The following is a 6,000-nucleotide window of genomic DNA, read 5'->3' on the forward strand; positions in this document are numbered from 1 at the left end:
TAGTTAACACCTCGGTGCTGATGGAAGTGGTAATGGTACATCTAGAACAGCTCCGTGTAAATGCATGTGAATGAGCCATGAGTCAGTCTCCAGTTTCAATCCCTTTCAACCAGTATTAAAGACACAGGAATCCTTACCCAAAGCACTTATTGATCACAGTCTCCATTTCCAGGTTTTTAGATGAGAGCAGCTCCACAAAGTGTGTCTGAAACTCTGATTTAGAGTTTACCCCAATGGATATCACTGAAAACAAAAGGTAACAGACACTAAAGAATTCCAAATTTTGGGTTAGTCTGGAGTTAATGGAAGTAAAAATTCCTTCTCTTTGGAACCATTCCTCACTGAAAAGTATTTCCTGCTCTCACGGGAGCTTTTTGTTATGTAGAAAGTACTGGATAAAAATGTTCCGGCTATTTGGTGTGAACTACTTATGTTTTAAGTGAGGAATCCTTTGATGTATACTGAAGAATGTTTCTTTCTAAATAGGAATTTGGGGAGTTTATTCTTTAAAGCAGCTGGATTTAGCTAATTGGATTTAATAAATGTCCACTAAACCAATTTATTAATTTTAATCTAAGAATTAATACTAAAAGTATACAACTAGTCTTAAAATACCTTATTCAAGGGTTTTCAAAATCCTGTTCCTGTGAACATAAGTCCTTGTTTTGTAGCCAGTTCTTGAATCTTGAATTAATCCTCTGATTTCTGTTTGATTTCTACAGTAACTATAAAAGGTAACTGTGGCCTTTCTAAAGGAAAACACCCACAGTCTGTGGCTCTACAAGATATCTCTCTTTAGCAATCAATTCATGCACTAATGGTCAGATTGGATTTGCAGCTCATAAGACTAAATTTTCGAGTATGCTTAGTGGACAAAGACTCCAGGATTTATTTTATTCTTCCTCACAGGCACAGACCACTTCTTAAAATGTTAAATGTGAGCTCTGAAATATAAATATGTCTGTATATTTAAAAATAGACTTGAATTACCTCATAGGGATGCAGTCCATGCACATTGTGTAATTGGGACAGCCCTCTCTTTTTTTTTCCCCTCTTTATCTGTGTCCCTCCAGGGAAGGCAAATAATCAAGACTTTGCTTAAAGTGGCAACACTAGAATCCCCAAGGGTGGGAAGCTCATTCTTTGTCTACAGGATGTCTGGAGTGATAAGTAGCTGTTTTAATACAACTCATGCAGTGTTTCTTTGTCCTGAAAAAAATATCATTTGCTGTTTGCCATAGTGAGTTTAAATGCCCAGAAATATAAAGTATAGAATGAGATGATGGGATGGCAGTGGGACAATTTATTCAGTGCTGCATAAACAAAGTCTATAAAGTTACAGTTTTGAATTTTTACCTGAAGTGATTTTATGCCACTCTCTCTTCCATTGGGTTGATCAGTGTTGCTGACAGTATGTCAGCAAAATAGGAAACACAAGTTCTGCAAAACCCAGGTCAGCTTGAAACTTGCCATGCACCTCATAATGTCTGATATATGTTTGGTGTGTTAGTAACACTGCTGTTGTTGACCCCTTTATGGATGTTTCTCTGTGTGACATGTTATTGTCACAGGTTAAAACTGTGCTCTAGTTTAGGCTGGCACAAGCCAGTGTTCTCTAATGGACCTTCAGCTGTAGATACCTCACTTGTACTTCTCACAGATAACATGCAGATCTGGATCTCCTAAATCTTCTGTTTCTAATCTGCTAAGTGCAACTTTAGAAATTAGGCTGATTCTGATGCAGCCTAATTAAGTATGCTCCTGGTTATACCCATCTTACTGAATCTCCTCCATGCTGGGAATAAAGTATGTCAACGTACCTTAATGAATTGGGACTTCATTGAACATCCAAGGTGTGTCCAAGACTTAACAGAGTAACTTTTTTAGCTCATCCCAAACTTTCTTCCTGATTTGCTTTATTAATTTATTTTCAAATTTAAACACTGTTGGCCAACTCCTTCAGGAGAAAGAGACTGTTTCTGCATGGATTTCTTGTAAACACACACACACTGGAGTGCTAGAATTAACCGATTTTAATCTACAGTGTGTAAACTTGTGGCTTTACAGAATTCTGTTAATCTTTGTTGCGATAAAGGAAGACTGTGTGTGCTAATTTAACTTGTGTTAAATTAGAAAAGCAGGCTACATTGCTCAGGACTGCTGCTTTCCAAAAGTTATTGCAACCTTCCAACCGGTTTCTGGAATCTAGTCTCGGGGTTTTTTCCCCCAGTGGGAAAGACTGTATTTGTGACAGGAATGTTCATTAAATTCCTCAGAAAAGTGATGTACATGGCCCAAAATACTTATACTTGCATGATGTTTGCTGCAGTTTGTAGCTGGGTTCTGTTCTGAGAAGACTGCAAGCAATATCACACTGACTACTTCACGAGCTTGAACATGAACAGAGATGTCAGAGAAGAGGGATGCTTGCTGGCCACTCTAGGGTTAAATGTGTTTTTCTTAGTCTCACTCCCTATTCCTCCCACTACCCCAAAGTTATCCAAGCGGTGGGGAATTTCTGCAATCATTAATTGTATAGTTTGGCTATGTCATGAAATACTCCCTAAAATCTTGTGTGGGGTTTTTTCATCCCCTCACAAATGTATCAGCAGAAGTTGCTAGCTGAGCCATCACCTCTGCTGTCAGACTGTACATTGATTTCTTATCAGCATTAAAATATTTATAATTTATTTCCACATTAGCTGCCTAATATAAAATTCTGGCTTGAGTATGCTTGAGGTGTTTCTAGTGCTACATTTTGGGCTTTTAGAGGATTTTGCTCTCAGATGTTATAAATTAAGCCTCATGGCCTTCCTACTGCAGTAAATGAGGCTTAGAGCAAGTAAAGAGAGAGGAACTGAAAATAAAAGCTCTGAAGAGAAAGGAGGAACCAGATTTTGGAGAATGATATTTAGGCCTATTCCAGTACTTGCTACTATTCTCTCTACCTGGTTCACCACAGCAGAAATCAAAGTACTGGAATGAATGTCATGTGGTAGAGTGGTGCTTTTTGCATCAGCAGTACACCTGGGACTTGCTGTGTGGCTAGCATGGCACAGGAGCAGGTGGTCTTGAGAGGATGTGATATTTCCATCCTTGGAAATTTTCAAGATTTGGATTGATTACAATCATGCCACCAAATGTGACCTGATCTCATATTAGTGATGATCCTGCTCCAAGTGGGAGATTGGACTGGGGATGACCTCCCCTTTCAGCCATTGCCTCTGTGGTCTCAGTGCAGAAGATCTATTACATCAGGTTTTGTAATTCCACCCTTTGGCATTAATTGCTTTCCTGACTCTTGGCTTTGCTTAGTCAGCACATTGCTTGTGATACCAGATTTTGGTATTTTCAGCATACCACAGGCGGAGCTTTTTATTAACACCAATTCTGACCTTGTATTCTTCAGATCAGCTCTCTATTTGTGTGTCTAATACATGTAAAAATATATGAAGGCAGCACAGATGCACAGACAAGTAATAACAGCAACATGTTTCCTCTTTCTTTGAGACCTTTTAGCTTAGAATGATAGAAGTGGGAGGAAGATGCTGGTGGCTTCCAGCACTTCAAGACAGGAGTTTAGCTTGTGGGTCACACAGTGCCCAGAAACAGAGATGTAGATAGGGTGAATGCAGTGCATATTGCACCCAGATTGTACCCAGAGCCCCCCAGGCTGTGCTAGATCGACTGAAGCACACTGAAACATGTGCTTTCTGAAAACCTGTACCAGGCTGCTTCTGCTGATGCCTGGCTCAGCCTCCATAAAGATAAGGTACTGTGCTGAGAGAATGTGCTCTTCTGACCATGAGTCCTAATCCAGAGGCAAGAAGAGGTCTGAAGCAAGGCTGCCATGCTCTCCTCACCTGCAGCTCTCTTTTGTAGGTTTGTTGGTACATGTTTTAAACAGCTTTAGAGATTTGAATAAAGAAGCTTTTATTCTTTGCCACTGGTGAAGAAATAAAAATGTTTTTACAAGTTAGGGTTGCAGTGTTTTACTGCTTGCTCCCTAGCAGAGCTAGTAGGGTTATGTCTGGCAGATAAAGACCTGCTATGGATTATTTTTATATTCTGTCACCACACAGCATTTCTGGCTTCTTCATGTTCTTGAGTGTTACTGAGACACTTTTTGGCCTTTTTAACAGAATGTTTTTTGTCACTTGGAAAAGACTCATCCAATTACCAGATGAATGAAATTTTTTTTTTTCAATGAAGTGTGCCAATTGCAAATGTCCATAGATTGGTTACAGAAGGTAAATTTGAGTATATTTGAAAACCTGGGAGAAAGTATAAGTAAGATTCCCTGTCTTGATGTGCAGAGGACAGTGGCAAATTGGCAGACTAACTTGAGTCTAATTAGAGATTGCTCTAAAATGTGTGTTAATCTATGCATCTGATTTAAATCCAAGGAGATTCTCAGCAGTCCATGTGTTGTGCAGTTGGTGTTATTGATTTTATTCACCTTATAAGCTCTCTGTAAATGGTCTATATTATGAATGTAATAATGTAAACTAAGCTTTCCATAGTGCCATTTCAGTCTGAAAGATTAGGTAAAGATTAGTTAAAATTTCATTAAGTCACTTTCTTTGTGCAGAAAAAAATCAGAGGTAGAAACCTGATCAGATTCATACGTCATAACTTCAGAGTTAAAATATCAGCATGTGTCTCTGAGAACATATTAGAAATATTCACATGGCTTTTGTTGGAAATACCATCTTAAAATTCTTTTAAAAAGAGAGTTGGATTTGGGGGCATGTATTTTTAAAGATGTTAATAGAGTAGCCCAAATATTTAGTATCTAACAGCCTTGAGGTCATACCAGATCTGTTTAGAGACTGTGCCTTTAGCCACCCTTATTGCTTTCTGCTTAGAGAAAACAATTTGTAAGCAGCTGGACAGTATTTTTCTACTGTGATAGAAGTGTGGGGTTCAATGCACTATTGGGATATGAGGGTAGGTTTTGACTACAGGGAAGTTCAGGTCTGCTCCTGAGGATGACCTGCATTGATCTGTGGTAATGTCAAACTTTGAAGCACATTGCTATTTATGCAAAAGGAGATGTGCAGAAATCACAGAGCTTTGCAGAGGGAAATGGACTGGAGAGAATGCAAAAACTCTTCTAGAAGAAGAGGAGGAAGAGATGAGGGCTGTGTGACTGGTGGTGCTAGCAGTGCCAGCAGTTCAGTGTTACTGCCTTGGCAAGTCTCTTCCCTTCTTGGTTTTGATCCAAGGAAGATTTTAAAGGATGTGCCATCAAATGGTTTTTTTTCTGTGCAAGTCTGAGAGCAGGAGAATGCTGGAAATGTCAGGTGTTGTACTGTGCTCTCCAGTGAAGTTGTAAGCAGGGATACAGAGCTTGGTGACTTGAACATCCTGGAGCTTGTGGTGGAAATGCAGGTGGAGTAGCAGACAGGAACAGGGGGAGGAAAAAAGCATAACAACTAAGACCTTCGTGTGCTGTTTTATTATTTGGAGTCCATGATTTTTTACATCTTTTAGTCTCACGTCACTTAATGTTTATGCACTTGTTAAAAATAAAGCGCTTACCGTATGAATCACAAAACCCAGGCTGTGATTGCTGCAAGCTGCAGCCCGTGCGGGCGGGCTTTGTGCGGTGGGGATGGCCAAAGCCCCCGGCACACCCGCGCCGAGGGGAGATGCTGGGCAGAGCTGGGCGGTGTTCCCTGCAGCGGCTCGGCGCTCTGTAACCGAGCAGCCCGGCGGGCGGGCTCCTTCAAAGGAAGGAGCCTGAGCCCGACAGCTCCTCGGTGTGGGGAAAAGGCGGACGATGCTGAGGTACCGGGGCACGGAGGGTGATGATGAGGCATCGGGCATCGAGGTCTCGGCTGGTCTCGCACAAGCCGGGCGCACACGCGGCTGTCACAGGCGGCTGTGGGCAGGGGCCCGGCGCGGTCCCCACGGGAGGGGCGGCGTTTCTGCGCCGCCCACGGGTGCAGGGACGGGTGCAGGGACGGGCTCGGGGGCGGCGGGACCGCCGTGCGC

At 41.6% G+C, this 6,000-nt stretch overlaps 1 protein-coding gene across 1 annotated transcript in view; it reads left to right on the forward strand.

Moving 5' to 3' along the window:
• MAPRE2 (microtubule associated protein RP/EB family member 2) overlaps positions 1-6,000 on the forward strand; it is an 89,038-nt gene that overhangs the window by 24,348 nt on the left and 58,690 nt on the right. The gene's annotated exons all lie outside the window — the stretch shown is intronic.

This window comes from Parus major, chromosome 2 (assembly GCF_001522545.3).
Source record: "Parus major isolate Abel chromosome 2, Parus_major1.1, whole genome shotgun sequence".
Taxonomy (NCBI): domain Eukaryota; kingdom Metazoa; phylum Chordata; class Aves; order Passeriformes; family Paridae; genus Parus; species Parus major.